Below are 18,273 nucleotides of genomic sequence, written 5' to 3'. Positions count from 1 at the left end.
TAAAACAAAAAACCCTTTAATTTTGATGTTCTAGATCTGTGAGCTATCCTAATGATATGCACTTGTGGTAGCATGGCCGAGCGGTCTAAGGCGCTGGATTAAGGCTCCAGTCTCTTTGGAGGCGTAGGTTCAAATCCCTCTGCTGCCATGTTTATTATACAAAGAGTAGGCCAGTTATTGATGTCAAAGTGATTCTTTTTTCCCATTAGATAGGATATTACCCAGCTGAAATTTGTTGGTGGAAGATTCCTCTAGCTACTCAACAGTTCATCAAATGTTACAAGAGACTTCCCAAATGTTTTAAAAATGTTATCTGCTAACAGTCAAGATGAGCCAAAATTAAGTTGGCATGAAGTAATTAGAAGTAATATCATAACTAATATTTAATTACTGAGTTGTCTTATCATACAATTAGAGATGGAAATGTTGGCAACGTGACTCATTGGTATAAATTGATGGATTTATATTCCGATTTCTCTAACTTTTCTATCACTCTGGATTTTAATCTCACAGCTGTCTATTTTAGGCATTTGAATAATACTTCAAAGTTGTTTGGATACATCAGTTGCGCTAAATGAAGGAAATTTGAAATCAAATATTATCATTACTTGTTAAATGTACCTGGCTTCTTTTGCATTTTATCTCAGCTTTTCCTGACTTTGGGTAAAGTTTTGAATGACATTCCAGATATGAGAGCTAAAATATTTTAAAGTGTACAGCAGGTTGTAGGATGACAGAGCTATTCAAACCGTTGGAATCAAATCCCACTGCTGCCATATTTATTCTCCATGGAGAAGATCCAGTGATATATATCAAAGTGGTTTCCTAAAGTAGATAAGGTATAAAAGAAGCTAAATTTGGTTGGTGGAAGCACACCTTAAGCTGTCACATGCAGTAGTTTAAAACAATTTATCATCAACTGATGATTGATCAGATATTAACCAACTGAAAAGGAGAAGATCCAGTGACTTATATCAAAGTGGTTTCCTAAAGTAGATAAGGTATAAAAGAAGCTACATTTGGTTGGTGGAAGCACACCTTAAGCTGTCACATGCAGTAGTTCAAAACAATTTATCATCAATTCATGATTGATCAGATATTAACCAACTGAAAAAGGATGGTGATAGTATCCTGCATTAGTCACCGAGTTCTAAACCGTTCATCATAGTTGCAACAGTCTTCTCAAACCTTTAAAATAATGATATCTGCTAACAGTAAAGATATTCAAATTTAAAATTTCCATCAAGTAATTATGTGCCCTATCAGAACTAATATTTTACTACTTCATGCATCTCAATTTCTTTTGTTATTTCAATGAAAATAAACAAAATGCAATTCAATAAAAAATATGAATTTCTCATCGATTTTATGTTTAATAATGAACTTTCTTTTAACCTTTGCTGACATCTTTTCAATTAATACTTTAAAACAAAAATCCCTTTAATTTTGATGTTCTAGATCTGTGAGCTATCCTAATGATATGCACATGTGGTAGCATGGCCGAGCAGTCTAAGGTGCTGGATTAAGGCTCCAGTCTCTTTGGAGACGTGGGTTCAAATCCCACTGCTGCCATTTTTATTATACAAAGAGTAGGCCAGTTATTGATTTCAAAGTGATTCTTTTTTTCCATTAGATAGGATATTACCCAGCTGAAATTTGTTGGTGGAAGATTCCTCTAGCTACTCAACAGTTCATCATTGTTACAAGAGGCTTCCCAAATGTTTTAAAAATGTTATCTGCTAACAGTCAAGATGAGCCAAAATTAAGTTGGCATGAAGTAATTAGAAGTAATATCATAACTAATATTTAATTACTGAGTTGTCTTATCATACAATTAGAGATGGAAATGTTGGCAACGTGACTCATTGGTATAAATTGATGGATTTATATTCCGATTTCTCTAACTTTTCTATCACTCTGGATTTTAATCTCACAGCTGTCTATTTTAGGCATTTGAATAATACTTCAAAGTTGTTTGGATACATCAGTTGCGCTAAATGAAGGAAATTTGAAGTCAAATATAATCATTACTTGTTAAATGTACCTGGCTTCTTTTGCATTTTATCTCAGCTTTTCCTGACTTTGGGTAAAGTTTTGAATGACATTCCAGATATGAGAGCTAAAATATTTTAAAGTGTACAGCAGGTTGTAGGATGACAGAGCTATTCAAGCCGTTGGAATCAAATCCCACTGCTGCCATATTTATTCTCCAAGGAGAAGATCCAGTGATATATATCAAAGTGGTTTCCTAAAGTAGATAAGGTATAAAAGAAGCTAAATTTGGTTGGTGGAAGCACACCTTAAGCTGTCACATGCAGTAGTTTAAAACTATTTATCATCAACTGATGATTGATCAGATATTAACCAACTGAAAAGGAGAAGATCCAGTGACTTATATCAAAGTGGTTTCCTAAAGTAGATAAGGTATGAAAGAAGCTACATTTGGTTGGTGGAAGCACACCTTAAGCTGTCACATGCAGTAGTTCAAAACAATTTATCATCAATTCATGATTGATCAGATATTAACCAACTGAAAAAGGATGGTGATAGTATCCTGCATTAGTCACCGAGTTCTAAACAGTTCATCATAGTTGCAACAGTCTTCTCACTCCTTTAAAATAATGATATCTGCTAACAGTAAAGATATTAAAATTTTAATTTTGCATGATGTAATTATGTGCCCTATCAGAACTAATATTTTACTACTTCATGCATCTCAATTTCTTTTGTTATTTCAATGAAAATAAACAAAATGCAATTCAATAAAAAATATGAATTTCTCATCGATTTTATGTTTAATAATGAACTTTCTTTAAACCTTTGCTGACATCTTTTCAATTAATACTTTAAAACAAAAAACCCTTTAATTTTGATGTTCTAGATCTGTGAGCTATCCTAATGATATGCACATGTGGTAGCATGGCCGAGTGGTCTAAGGCGCTGGATTAAGGCTCCAGTCTCTTTGGAGGCTTGGGTTCATATCCCACTGCTGCCATATTTATTATACAAAGAGTAGGCCAGTTATCGATGTCAAAGTGATTCTTTTTTTCCATTAGATAGGATATTACCCAGCTGAAATTTGTTGGTGAAAGATTCCTCTAGCTACTCAACAGTTCATCATTGTTACAAGAAACTTCCCAAATGTTTTAAAAATGTTATCTGCTAACAGTCAAGATGAGCCAAAATTAAGTTGGCATGAAGTAATTAGAAGTAATATCATAACTAATATTTAATTACTGAGTTGTCTTATCATACAATTAGAGATGGAAATGTTGGCAACGTGACTCATTGGTATAAATTGATGGATTTATATTCCGATTTCTCTAACTTTTCTATCACTCTGGATTTTAATCTCACAGCTGTCTATTTTAGGCATTTGAATAATACTTCAAAGTTGTTTGGATACATCAGTTGCGCTAAATGAAGGAAATTTGAAGTCAAATATAATCATTACTTGTTAAATGTACCTGGCTTCTTTTGCATTTTATCTCAGCTTTTCCTGACTTTGGGTAAAGTTTTGAATGACATTCCAGATATGAGAGTTAAAATATTTTAAAGTGTACAGCAGGTTGTAGGATGACAGAGCTATTCAAGCCGTTGGAATCAAATCCCACTGCTGCCATATTTATTCTCCATGGAGAAGATCCAGTGAAATATATCAAAGTGGTTTCCTAAAGTAGATAAGGTATAAAAGAAGCTAAATTTGGTTGGTGGAAGCACACCTTAAGCTGTCACATGCAGTAGTTTAAAACAATTTATCATCAACTGATGATTGATCAGATATTAACCAACTGAAAAGGAGAAGATCCAGTGACTTATATCAAAGTGGTTTCCTAAAGTAGATAAGGTATAAAAGAAGCTAAATTTGGTTGGTGGAAGCACACCTTAAGCTGTCACATGCAGTAGTTTAAAACAATTTATCATCAACTGATGATTGATCAGATATTAACCAACTGAAAAGGAGAAGATCCAGTGACTTATATCAAAGTGGTTTCCTAAAGTAGATAATGTATAAAAGAAGCTACATTTGGTTGGTGGAAGCACACCTTAAGCTGTCACATGCAGTAGTTCAAAACAATTTATCATCAATTCATGATTGATCAGATATTAACCAACTGAAAAAGGATGGTGATAGTATCCTCCATTAGTCACCGAGTTCTAAACCGTTCATCATAGTTGCAACAGTCTTCTCAAACCTTTAAAATAATGATATCTGCTAACAGTAAAGATATTCAAATTTAAATTTTGCATGAAGTAATTATGTGCCCTATCAGAACTAATATTTTACTACTTCATGCATCTCAATTTCTTTTGTTATTTCAATGAAAATAAACAAAATGCAATTCAATAAAAAATATGAATTTCTCATCGATTTTATGTTTAATAATGAACTTTCTTTAAACCTTTGCTGACATCTTTTCAATTAATACTTTAAAACAAAAAACCCTTTAATTTTGATGTTCTAGATCTGTGAGCTATCCTAATGATATGCTCATGTGGTAGCATGGCCGAGCGGTCTAAGGCGCTGGATTAAGGCTCTAGTCTCTTTGGAGGCGTGGGTTCAAATCCCACTGCTGCCATATTTATTATACAAAGAGTAGGCCAGTTATTGATGTCAAAGTGATTCTTTTTTTCCATTAGATAGGATATTACCCAGCTGAAATTTGTTGGTGAAAGATTCCTCTAGCTACTCAACAGTTCATCATTGTTACAAGAGACTTCCCAAATGTTTTAAAAATGTTATCTGCTAACAGTCAAGATGAGCCAAAATTAAGTTGGCATGAAGTAATTAGAAGTAATATCATAACTAATATTTAATTACTGAGTTGTCTTATCATACAATTAGAGATGGAAATGTTGGCAACGTGACTCATTGGTATAAATTGATGGATTTATATTCCGATTTCTCTAACTTTTCTATCACTCTGGATTTTAATCTCACAGCTGTCTATTTTAGGCATTTGAATAATACTTCAAAGTTGTTTGGATACATCAGTTGCGCTAAATGAAGGAAATTTGAAGTCAAATATAATCATTACTTGTTAAATGTACCTGGCTTCTTTTGCATTTTATCTCAGCTTTTCCTGACTTTGGGTAAAGTTTTGAATGACATTCCAGATATGAGAGTTAAAATATTTTAAAGTGTACAGCAGGTTGTAGGATGACAGAGCTATTCAAGCCGTTGGAATCAAATCCCACTGCTGCCATATTTATTCTCCATGGAGAAGATCCAGTGATATATATCAAAGTGGTTTCCTAAAGTAGATAAGGTATAAAAGAAGCTAAATTTGGTTGGTGGAAGCACACCTTAAGCTGTCACATGCAGTAGTTTAAAACAATTTATCATCAACTGATGATTGATCAGATATTAACCAACTGAAAAGGAGAAGATCCAGTGACTTATATTAAAGTGGTTTCCTAAAGTAGATAAGGTATAAAAGAAGCTACATTTGGTTGGTTGAAGCACACCTTAAGCTGTCACATGCAGTAGTTCAAAACAATTTATCATCAATTCATGATTGATCAGATATTAACCAACTGAAAAAGGATGGTGATAGTATCCTGCATTAGTCACCGAGTTCTAAACCGTTCATCATAGTTGCAACAGTCTTCTCAAACCTTTAAAATAATGATATCTGCTAACAGTAAAGATATTCAAATTTTAATTTTGCATGAATTAATTATGTGCCCTATCAGAACTAATATTTTACAACTTCATGCATCTCAATTTCTTTTGTTATTTCAATGAAAATAAACAAAATGCAATTCAATAAAAAATATGAATTTCTCATTGATTTTATGTTTAATAATGAACTTTCTTTAAACCTTTGCTGACATCTTTTCAATTAATACTTTAAAACAAAAAACCCTTTAATTTTGATGTTCTAGATCTGTGAGCTATCCTAATGATATGCACATGTGGTAGCATGGCCGAGCGGTCTAAGGCGCTGGATTAAGGCTCCAGTCTCTTTGGAGGCGTGGGTTCAAATCCCACTGCTGCCATATTTTTTATACAAAGAGTAGGCCAAAGTGATTCTTTTTTTCCATTAGATAGGATATTACCCAGCTGAAATTTGTTGGTGAAAGATTCCTCTAGCTACTCAACAGTTCATCATTGTTACAAGAGACTTCCCAAATGTTTTAAAAATGTTATCTGCTAACAGTCAAGATGAGCCAAAATTAAGTTGGCATGAAGTAATTAGAAGTAATATCATAACTAATATTTAATTACTGAGTTGTCTTATCATATAATTAGAGATGGAAATGTTGGCAACATGACTCATTGGTATAAATTGATGGATTTATATTCCGATTTCTCTAACTTTTCTATCACTCTGGATTTTAATCTCACAGCTGTCTATTTTAGGCATTTGAATAATACTTCAAAGTTGTTTGGATACATCAGTTGCGCTAAATGAAGGAAATTTGAAGTCAAATATAATCATTACTTGTTAAATGTACCTGGCTTCTTTTGCATTTTATCTCAGCTTTTCCTGACTTTGGGTAAAGTTTTGAATGACATTCCAGATATGAGAGTTAAAATATTTTAAAGTGTACAGCAGGTTGTAGGATGTCAGAGCTATTCAAGCCGTTGGAATCAAATCCCACTGCTGCCATATTTATTCTCCATGGAGAAGATCCAGTGATATATATCAAAGTGGTTTCCTAAAGTAGATAAGGTATAAAAGAAGCTAAATTTGGTTGGTGGAAGCACACCTTAAGCTGTCACATGCAGTAGTTTAAAACAATTTATCATCAACTGATGATTGATCAGATATTAACCAACTGAAAAGGAGAAGATCCAGTGACTTATATCAAAGTGGTTTCCTAAAGTAGATAAGGTATAAAAGAAGCTAAATTTGGTTGGTGGAAGCACACCTTAAGCTGTCACATGCAGTAGTTTAAAACAATTTATCATCAACTGATGATTGATCAGATATTAACCAACTGAAAAGGAGAAGATCCAGTGACTTATATCAAAGTGGTTTCCTAAAGTAGATAATGTATAAAAGAAGCTACATTTGGTTGGTGGAAGCACACCTTAAGCTGTCACATGCAGTAGTTCAAAACAATTTATCATCAATTCATGATTGATCAGATATTAACCAACTGAAAAAGGATGGTGATAGTATCCTGCATTAGTCACCGAGTTCTAAACCGTTCATCATAGTTGCAACAGTCTTCTCAAACCTTTAAAATAATGATATCTGCTAACAGTAAAGATATTCAAATTTAAATTTTGCATGAAGTAATTATGTGCCCTATCAGAACTAATATTTTACTACTTCATGCATCTCAATTTCTTTTGTTATTTCAATGAAAATAAACAAAATGCAACTCAATAAAAAATATGAATTTCTCATCGATTTTATGTTTAATAATGAACTTTCTTTTAACCTTTGCTGACATCTTTTCAATTAATACTTTAAAACAAAAATCCCTTTAATTTTGATGTTCTAGATCTGTGAGCTATCCTAATGATAAGCACATATGGTAGCATGGCCGAGCAGTCTAAGGCGCTGGATTAAGGCTCCAGTCTCTTCGTATGCATGGGTTCAAATCCCTCTGCTGCCATATTTATTATACAAAGAGTAGGCCAGTTATTGATGGCAAAGTGATTCTTTTTTTCCCATTAGAAAGGATATTACCCAGCTGAAATTTGTTGGTGGAAGATTCCTCTAGCTACTCAACAGTTCATCATTGTTACAAGAGACTTCCCAAATGTTTTAAAAATGTTATCTACTAACAGTCAAGATGAGCCAAAATTAAGTTGGCATGAAGTAATTAGAAGTAATATCATAACTAATATTTAATTACTGAGTTGTCTTATCATACAATTAGAGATGGAAATGTTGGCAACGTGACTCATTGGTATAAATTGATGGATTTATATTCCGATTTCTCTAACTTTCCTATCACTCTGGATTTTAATCTCACAGCTGTCTATTTTAGGCATTTGAATAATACTTCAAAGTTGTTTGGATACATCAGTTGCGCTAAATGAAGGAAATTTGAAGTCAAATATAATCATTACTTGTTAAATGTACCTGGCTTCTTTTGCATTTTATCTCAGCTTTTCCTGACTTTGGGTAAAGTTTTGAATGACATTCCAGATATGAGAGTTAAAATATTTTAAAGTGTACAGCAGGTTGTAGGATGACAGAGCTATTCAAGCAGTTGGAATCAAATCCCACTGCTGCCATATTTATTCTCCAAGGAGAAGATCCAGTGATATATATCAAAGTGGTTTCCTAAAGTAGATAAGGTATAAAAGAAGCTAAATTTGGTTGGTGGAAGCACACCTTAAGCTGTCACATGCAGTAGTTTAAAACAATTTATCATCAACTGATGATTGATCAGATATTAACCAACTGAAAAGGAGAAGATCCAGTGACTTATATTAAAGTGGTTTCCTAAAGTAGATAAGGTATAAAAGAAGCTACATTTGGTTGGTGGAAGCACACCTTAAGCTGTCACATGCAGTAGTTCAAAACAATTTATCATCAATTCATGATTGATCAGATATTAACCAACTGAAAAAGGATGGTGATAGTATCCTGCATTAGTCACCGAGTTCTAAACCGTTCATCATAGTTGCAACAGTCTTCTCAAACCTTTAAAATAATGATATCTGCTAACAGTAAAGATATTCAAATTTTAATTTTGCATGAATTAATTATGTGCCCTATCAGAACTAATATTTTACAACTTCATGCATCTCAATTTCTTTTGTCATTTCAATGAAAATAAACAAAATGCAATTCAATCAAAAATATGAATTTCTCATTGATTTTATGTTTAATAATGAACTTTCTTTAAACCTTTGCTGACATCTTTTCAATTAATACTTTAAAACAAAAAACCCTTTAATTTTGATGTTCTAGATCTGTGAGCTATCCTAATGATATGCACATGTGGTAGCATGGCCGAGCGGTCTAAGGCGCTGGATTAAGGCTCCAGTCTCTTTGGAGGTGTGGGTTCAAATCCCACTGCTGCCATATTTATTATACAAAGAGTAGACCAGTTATTGATGTCAAAGTGATTCTTTTTTTCCATTAGATAGGAAATTACCCAGCTGAAATTTGTTGGTGAAAGATTCCTCTAGCTACTCAACAGTTCATCATTGTTACAAGAGACTTCCCAAATGTTTTAAAAATGTTATCTGCTAACAGTCAAGATGAGCCAAAATTAAGTTGGCATGAAGTAATTAGAAGTAATATCATAACTAATATTTAATTACTGAGTTGTCTTATCATACAATTAGAGATGGAAATGTTGGCAACGTGACTCATTGGTATAAATTGATGGATTTATATTCCGATTTCTCTAACTTTTCTATCACTCTGGATTTTAATCTCACAGCTGTCTATTTTAGGCATTTGAATAATACTTCAAAGTTGTTTGGATACATCAGTTGCGCTAAATGAAGGAAATTTGAAGTCAAATATAATCATTACTTGTTAAATGTACCTGGCTTCTTTTGCATTTTATCTCAGCTTTTCCTGACTTTGGGTAAAGTTTTGAATGACATTCCAGATATGAGAGTTAAAATATTTTAAAGTGTACAGCAGGTTGTAGGATGACAGAGCTATTCAAGCCGTTGGAATCAAATCCCACTGCTGCCATATTTATTCTCCATGGAGAAGATCCAGTGATATATATCAAAGTGGTTTCCTAAAGTAGATAAGGTATAAAACAAGCTAAATTTGGTTGGTGGAAGCACACCTTAAGCTGTCACATGCAGTAGTTTAAAACAATTTATCATCAACTGATGATTGATCAGATATTAACCAACTGAAAAGGAGAAGATCCAGTGACTTATATCAAAGTGGTTTCCTAAAGTAGATAAGGTATAAAAGAAGCTAAATTTGGTTGGTGGAGCACACCTTAAGCTGTCACATGCAGTAGTTTAAAACAATTTATCATCAACTGATGATTGATCAGATATTAACCAACTGAAAAGGAGAAGATCCAGTGACTTATATCAAAGTGGTTTCCTAAAGTAGATAATGTATAAAAGAAGCTACATTTGGTTGGTGGAAGCACACCTTAAGCTGTCACATGCAGTAGTTCAAAACAATTTATCATCAATTCATGATTGATCAGATATTAACCAACTGAAAAAGGATGGTGATAGTATCCTGCATTAGTCACCGAGTTCTAAACCGTTCATCATAGTTGCAACAGTCTTCTCAAACCTTTAAAATAATGATATCTGCTAACAGTAAAGATATTCAAATTTAAATTTTGCATGAAGTAATTATGTGCCCTATCAGAACTAATATTTTACTACTTCATGCATCTCAATTTCTTTTGTTATTTCAATGAAAATAAACAAAATGCAATTCAATAAAAAATATGAATTTCTCATCGATTTTATGTTTAATAATGAACTTTCTTTTAACCTTTGCTGACATCTTTTCAATTAATACTTTAAAACAAAAATCCCTTTAATTTTGATGTTCTAGATCTGTGAGCTATCCTAATGATAAGCACATATGGTAGCATGGCCGAGCAGTCTAAGGCGCTGGATTAAGGCTCCAGTCTCTTAGGAGGCATGGGTTCAAATCCCTCTGCTGCTATATTTATTATACAAAGAGTAGGCCAGTTATTGATGGCAAAGTGATTCTTTTTTTCCATTAGAAAAATTTGTTGGTGGAAGATTCCTCTAGCTACTCAACAGTTCATCATTGTTACAAGAGACTTCCCAAATGTTTTAAAAATGTTATCTACTAACAGTCAAGATGAGCCAAAATTAAGTTGGCATGAAGTAATTAGAAGTAATATCATAACTAATATTTAATTACTGAGTTGTCTTATCATACAATTAGAGATGGAAATGTTGGCAACGTGACTCATTGGTATAAATTGATGGATTTATATTCCAATTTCTCTAACTTTCCTATCACTCTGGATTTTAATCTCACAGCTGTCTATTTTAGGCATTTGAATAATACTTCAAAGTTGTTTGGATACATCAGTTGCGCTAAATGAAGGAAATTTGAAGTCAAATATAATCATTACTTGTTAAATGTACCTGGCTTCTTTTGCATTTTATCTCAGCTTTTCCTGACTTTGGGTAAAGTTTTGAATGACATTCCAGATATGAGAGTTAAAATATTTTAAAGTGTACAGCAGGTTGTAGGATGACAGAGCTATTCAAGCAGTTGGAATCAAATCCCACTGCTGCCATATTTATTCTCCAAGGAGAAGATCCAGTGATATATATCAAAGTGGTTTCCTAAAGTAGATAAGGTATAAAAGAAGCTAAATTTGGTTGGTGGAAGCACACCTTAAGCTGTCACATGCAGTAGTTTAAAACAATTTATCATCAACTGATGATTGATCAGATATTAACCAACTGAAAAGGAGAAGATCCAGTGACTTATATTAAAGTGGTTTCCTAAAGTAGATAAGGTATAAAAGAAGCTACATTTGGTTGGTGGAAGCACACCTTAAGCTGTCACATGCAGTAGTTCAAAACAATTTATCATCAATTCATGATTGATCAGATATTAACCAACAAAAAAGGATGGTGATAGTATCCTGCATTAGTCACCGAGTTCTAAACCGTTCATCATAGTTGCAACAGTCTTCTCAAACCTTTAAAATAATGATATCTGCTAACAGTAAAGATATTCAAATTTTAATTTTGCATGAATTAATTATGTGCCCTATCAGAACTAATATTTTACAACTTCATGCATCTCAATTTCTTTTGTTATTTCAATGAAAATAAACAAAATGCAATTCAATAAAAAATATGAATTTCTCATAGATTTTATGTTTAATAATGAACTTTCTTTAAACCTTTGCTGATATCTTTTCAATTAATACTTTAAAACAAAAAACCCTTTAATTTTGATGTTCTAGATCTGTGAGCTATCCTAATGATATGCACATGTGGTAGCATGGCCAAGGGGTCTAAGGCGCTGGATTAAGGCTCCAGTCTCTTTGGAGACGTGGGTTCAAATCCCACTGCTGCCATATTTATTATACAAAGAGTAGGCCAGTTATTGATGTCAAAGTGATTCTTTTTTTCCATTAGATAGGATATTACCCAGCTGAAATTTGTTGGTGGAAGATTCCTCTAGCTACTCAACAGTTCATCATTGTTACAAGAGACTTCCCAAATGTTTTAAAAATGTTATCTGCTAACAGTCAAGATTAGCCAAAATTAAGTTGGCATGAAGTAATTAGAAGTAATATCATAAATAATATTTAATTACTGAGTTGTCTTATCATACAATTAGAGATGGAAATGTTGGCAACGTGACTCATTGGTATAAATTGATGGATTTATATTCCGATTTCTCTAACTTTTCTATCACTCTGGATTTTAATCTCACAGCTGTCTATTTTAGGCATTTGAATAATACTTCAAAGTTGTTTGGATACATCAGTTGCGCTAAATGAAGGAAATTTGAAGTCAAATATAATCATTACTTGTTAAATGTACCTGGCTTCTTTTGCATTTTATCTCAGCTTTTCCTGACTTTGGGTAAAGTTTTGAATGACATTCCAGATATGAGAGCTAAAATATTTTAAAGTGTACAGCAGGTTGTAGGATGACAGAGCTATTCAAGCCGTTGGAATTAAATCCCACTGCTGCCATATTTATTCTCCAAGGAGAAGATCCAGTGATATATATCAAAGTGGTTTCCTAAAGTAGATAAGGTATAAAAGAAGCTAAATTTGGTTGGTGGAAGCACACCTTAAGCTGTCACATGCAGTAGTTTAAAACAATTTATCATCAACTGATGATTGATCAGATATTAACCAACTGAAAAGGAGAAGATCCAGTGACTTATATCAAACTGGTTTCCTAAAGTAGATAAGGTATAAAAGAAGCTAAATTTGGTTGGTGGAAGCACACCTTAAGCTGTCACATGCAGTAGTTCAAAACAATTTATCATCAATTCATGATTGATCAGATATTAACCAACTGAAAAAGGATGGTGATAGTATCCTGCATTAGTCAACGAGTTCTAAACCGTTCATCATAGTTGCAACAGTCTTCTCAAACCTTTAAAATAATGATATCTGCTAACAGTAAAGATATTAAAATTTTAATTTTGCATGAATTAATTATGTGCCCTATCAAAACTAATATTTTACAACTTCATGCATCTCAATTTCTTTTGTTATTTCAATGAAAATAAACAAAATGCAATTCAATAAAAAATATGAATTTCTCATCGATTTTATGTTTAATAATGAACTTTCTTTAAACCTTTGCTGACATCTTTTCAATTAATACTTTAAAACAAAAACCCTTTAATTTTGATGTTCTAGATCTGTGAGCTATCCTAATGATATGCACATGTGGTAGCATGGCCGAGCGGTCTAAGGCGCTGGATTAAGGCTCCAGTCTCTTTGGAGGCGTGGGTTCAAATCCCACTGTTGCCATATTTATTATACAAAGAGTAGGCCAGTTATTGATGTCAAAGTGATTCTTTTTTTCCATTAGATAGGATATTACCCAGCTGAAATTTGTTGGTGAAAGATTCCTCTAGCTACTCAACAGTTCATCATTGTTACAAGAGACTTCCCAAATGTTTTAAAAATGTTATCTGCTAACGGTCAAGATGAGCCAAAATTAAGTTGGCATGAAGTAATTAGAAGTAATATCATAACTAATATTTAATTACTGAGTTGTCTTATCATACAATTAGAGATGGAAATGTTGGCAACGTGACTCATTGGTATAAATTGATGGATTTATATTCCGATTTCTCTAACTTTTCTATCACTCTGGATTTTAATCTCACAGCTGTCTATTTTAGGCATTTGAATAATACTTCAAAGTTGTTTGGATACATCAGTTGCGCTAAATGAAGGAAATTTGAAGTCAAATATAATCATTACTTGTTAAATGTACCTGGCTTCTTTTGCATTTTATCTCAGCTTTTCCTGACTTTGGGTAAAGTTTTGAATGACATTCCAGATATGAGAGCTAAAATATTTTAAAGTGTACAGCAGGTTGTAGGATGACAGAGCTATTCAAGCCGTTGGAATCAAATCCCACTGCTGCCATATTTATTCTCCAAGGAGAAGATCCAGTGATATATATCAAAGTGGTTTCCTAAAGTAGATAAGGTATAAAAGAAGCTAAATTTGGTTGGTGGAAGCACACCTTAAGCTGTCACATGCAGTAGTTTAAAACAATTTATCATCAACTGATGATTGATCAGATATTAACCAACTGAAAAGGAGAAGATCCAGTGACTTATATCAAAGTGGTTTCCTAAAGTAGATAAGGTATAAAAGAAGCTAAATTTGGTTGGTGGAAGCACACCTTAAGCTGTCACATGCAGTAGTTTAAAACAATTTATCATCAACTGATGATTGATCAGATATTAACCAACTGAAAAGGAGAAGATTCAGTGACTTATCTCAAAGTGGTTTCCTAAAGTAGATAAGGTATAAAAGAAGCTACATTTGGTTGGTGGAAGCACACCTTAAGCTGTCACATGCAGTAGTTCAAAACAATTTATCATCAATTCATGATTGATCAGATATTAACCAACTGAAAAAGGATGGTGATAGTATCCTGCATTAGTCACCGAGTTCTAAACCGTTCATCATAGTTGCAACAGTCTTCTCAAACCTTTAAAATAATGATATCTGCTAACAGTAAAGATATTCAAATTTAAATTTTGCATGAAGTAATTATGTGCCCTATCAGAACTAATATTTTACTACTTCATGCATCTCAATTTCTTTTGTTATTTCAATGAAAATAAACAAAATGCAATTCAATAAAAAATATGAATTTCTCATCGATTTTATGTTTAATAATGAACTTTCTTTTAACCTTTGCTGACATCTTTTCAATTAATACTTTAAAACAAAGATCCCTTTAATTTTGATGTTCTAGATCTGTGAGCTATCCTAATGATAAGCACATATGGTAGCATGGCCGAGCAGTCTAAGGCGCTGGACTAAGACTCCAGTCTCTTTCGAGGCATGGGTTCAAATCCCTCTGCTGCCATATTTATTATACAAAGAGTAGGCCAGTTATTGATGGCAAAGTGATTCTTTTTTTCCATTAGAAAGGATATTACCCAGCTGAAATTTGTTGGTGGAAGATTCCTCTAGCTACTCAACAGTTCATCATTGTTACAAGAGACTTCCCAAATGTTTTAAAAATGTTATCTGCTAACAGTCAAGATGAGCCAAAATTAAGTTGGCATGAAGTAATTAGAAGTAATATCATAACTAATATTTAATTACTGAGTTGTCTTATCATACAATTAGAGATGGAAATGTTGGCAACGTGACTCATTGGTATAAATTGATGGATTTATATTCCGATTTCTCTAACTTTTCTATCACTCTGGATTTTAATCTCACAGCTGTCTATTTTAGGCATTTGAATAATACTTCAAAGTTGTTTGGATACATCAGTTGCGCTAAATGAAGGAAATTTGAAGTCAAAAATAATCATTACTTGTTAAATGTACCTGGCTTCTTTTGCATTTTATCTCAGCTTTTCCTGACTTTGGGTAAAGTTTTGAATGACATTCCAGATATGAGAGCTAAAATATTTTAAAGTGTACAGCAGGTTGTAGGATGACAGAGCTATTCAAGCCGTTGGAATCAAATCCCACTGCTGCCATATTTATTCTCCAAGGAGAAGATCCAGTGATATATATCAAAGTGGTTTCCTAAAGTAGATAAGGTATAAAAGAAGCTAAATTTGGTTGGTGGAAGCACACCTTAAGCTGTCACATGCAGTAGTTTAAAACAATTTATCATCAACTGATGATTGATCAGATATTAACCAACTGAAAAGGAGAAGATCCAGTGACTTATATCAAAGTGGTTTCCTAAAGTAGATAAGGTATAAAAGAAGCTAAATTTGGTTGGTGGATGCACACCTTAAGCTGTCACATGCAGTAGTTTAAAACAATTTATCATCAACTGATGATTGATCAGATATTAACCAACTGAATAGGAGAAGATTCAGTGACTTATCTCAAAGTGGTTTCCTAAAGTAGATAAGGTATAAAAGAAGCTACATTTGGTTGGTGGAAGCACACCTTAAGCTGTCACATGCAGTAGTTCAAAACAATTTATCATCAATTCATGATTGATCAGATATTAACCAACTGAAAAAGGATGGTGATAGTATCCTGCATTAGTCACCGAGTTCTAAACCGTTCATCATAGTTGCAACAGTCTTCTCAAACCTTTAAAATAATGATATCTGCTAACAGTAAAGATATTCAAATTTAAATTTTGCATGAAGTAATTATGTGCCCTATCAGAACTAATATTTTACTACTTCATGCATCTCAATTTCTTTTGTTATTTCAATGAAAATAAACAAAATGCAATTCAATAAAAAATATGAATTTCTCATCGATTTTATGTTTAATAATGAACTTTCTTTTAACCTTTGCTGACATCTTTTCAATTAATACTTTAAAACAAAAATCCCTTTAATTTTGATGTTCTAGATCTGTGAGCTATCCTAATGATAAGCACATATGGTAGCATGGCCGAGCAGTCTAAGGCGCTGGACTAAGACTCCAGTCTCTTTCGAGGCATGGGTTCAAATCCCTCTGCTGCCATATTTATTATACAAAGAGTAGGCCAGTTATTGATGGCAAAGTGATTCTTTTTTTCCATTAGAAAGGATATTACCCAGCTGAAATTTGTTGGTGGAAGATTCCTCTAGCTACTCAACAGTTCATCATTGTTACAAGAGACTTCCCAAATGTTTTAAAAATGTTATCTGCTAACAGTCAAGATGAGCCAAAATTAAGTTGGCATGAAGTAATTAGAAGTAATATCATAACTAATATTTAATTACTGAGTTGTCTTATCATACAATTAGAGATGGAAATGTTGGCAACGTGACTCATTGGTATAAATTGATGGATTTATATTCCGATTTCTCTAACTTTTCTATCACTCTGGATTTTAATCTCACAGCTGTCTATTTTAGGCATTTGAATAATACTTCAAAGTTGTTTGGATACATCAGTTGCGCTAAATGAAGGAAATTTGAAGTCAAATATAATCATTACTTGTTAAATGTACCTGGCTTCTTTTGCATTTTATCTCAGCTTTTCCTGACTTTGGGTAAAGTTTTGAATGACATTCCAGATATGAGAGCTAAAATATTTTAAAGTGTACAGCAGGTTGTAGGATGACAGAGCTATTCAAGCCGTTGGAATTAAATCCCACTGCTGCCATATTTATTCTCCAAGGAGAAGATCCAGTGATATATATCAAAGTGGTTTCCTAAAGTAGATAAGGTATAAAAGAAGCTAAATTTGGTTGGTGGAAGCACACCTTAAGCTGTCACATGCAGTAGTTTAAAACAATTTATCATCAACTGATGATTGATCAGATATTAACCAACTGAAAAGGAGAAGATCCAGTGACTTATATCAAAGTGGTTTCCTAAAGTAGATAAGGAATAAAAGAAGCTAAATTTGGTTGGTGGAAGCACACCTTAAGCTGTCACATGCAGTAGTTCAAAACAATTTATCATCAATTCATGATTGATCAGATATTAACCAACTGAAAAAGGATGGTGATAGTATCCTGCATTAGTCAACGAGTTCTAAACCGTTCATCATAGTTGCAACAGTCTTCTCAAACCTTTAAAATAATGATATCTGCTAACAGTAAAGATATTAAAATTTTAATTTTGCATGAATTAATTATGTGCCCTATCAGAACTAATATTTTACAACTTCATGCATCTCAATTTCTTTTGTTATTTCAATGAAAATAAACAATATGCAATTCAATAAAAAATATGAATTTCTCATCGATTTTATGTTTAATAATGAACTTTCTTTAAACCTTTGCTGACATCTTTTCAATTAATACTTTAAAACAAAAACCCTTTAATTTTGATGTTCTAGATCTGTGAGCTATCCTAATGATATGCACATGTGGTAGCATGGCCGAGCGGTCTAAGGCGCTGGATTAAGGCTCCAGTCTCTTTGGAGGCGTGGGTTCAAATCCCACTGCTGCCATATTTATTATACAAAGAGTAGGCCAGTTATTGATGTCAAAGTGATTCTTTTTTTCCATTAGATAGGATATTACCCAGCTGAAATTTGTTGGTGAAAGATTCCTCTAGCTACTCAACAGTTCATCATTGTTACAAGAGACTTCCCAAATGTTTTAAAAATGTTATCTGCTAACAGTCAAGATGAGCCAAAATTAAGTTGGCATGAAGTAATTAGAAGTAATATCATAACTAATATTTAATTACTGAGTTGTCTTATCATACAATTAGAGATG

The 18,273-nt window shown here is 32.9% G+C and overlaps 7 non-coding genes across 7 annotated transcripts; all 7 read left to right on the top strand.

Annotated features, from left to right (window-relative positions):
* The first annotated feature begins 1,490 nt into the window (after positions 1–1,490).
* Positions 1,491–1,572, top strand: TRNAL-AAG (transfer RNA leucine (anticodon AAG)). The gene has a single exon. It is a non-coding gene; the product is annotated as a tRNA-Leu (tRNA).
* A 2,926-nt stretch (positions 1,573–4,498) lies between these two features.
* Positions 4,499–4,580, top strand: TRNAL-AAG (transfer RNA leucine (anticodon AAG)). The gene has a single exon. It is a non-coding gene; the product is annotated as a tRNA-Leu (tRNA).
* A 1,341-nt stretch (positions 4,581–5,921) lies between these two features.
* Positions 5,922–6,003, top strand: TRNAL-AAG (transfer RNA leucine (anticodon AAG)). Its single transcript has one exon. It is a non-coding gene; the product is annotated as a tRNA-Leu (tRNA).
* A 2,914-nt stretch (positions 6,004–8,917) lies between these two features.
* Positions 8,918–8,999, top strand: TRNAL-AAG (transfer RNA leucine (anticodon AAG)). Its single transcript has one exon. It is a non-coding gene; the product is annotated as a tRNA-Leu (tRNA).
* Positions 9,000–11,906: 2,907 nt separating this feature from the next.
* Positions 11,907–11,988, top strand: TRNAL-AAG (transfer RNA leucine (anticodon AAG)). Its single transcript has one exon. It is a non-coding gene; the product is annotated as a tRNA-Leu (tRNA).
* Positions 11,989–13,328: 1,340 nt separating this feature from the next.
* On the top strand, positions 13,329–13,410 carry TRNAL-AAG (transfer RNA leucine (anticodon AAG)). The gene has a single exon. It is a non-coding gene; the product is annotated as a tRNA-Leu (tRNA).
* Positions 13,411–17,920: 4,510 nt separating this feature from the next.
* On the top strand, positions 17,921–18,002 carry TRNAL-AAG (transfer RNA leucine (anticodon AAG)). The gene has a single exon. It is a non-coding gene; the product is annotated as a tRNA-Leu (tRNA).
* Positions 18,003–18,273: the final 271 nt, after the last annotated feature.

The sequence above is a fragment of the Taudactylus pleione genome, unplaced genomic scaffold (genome assembly GCF_031769625.1).
Source record: "Taudactylus pleione unplaced genomic scaffold, aTauple2 ptg000016l, whole genome shotgun sequence".
Classification (NCBI taxonomy): domain Eukaryota; kingdom Metazoa; phylum Chordata; class Amphibia; order Anura; family Myobatrachidae; genus Taudactylus; species Taudactylus pleione.
This window is presented reverse-complemented; position numbering and strand designations above follow the sequence as displayed.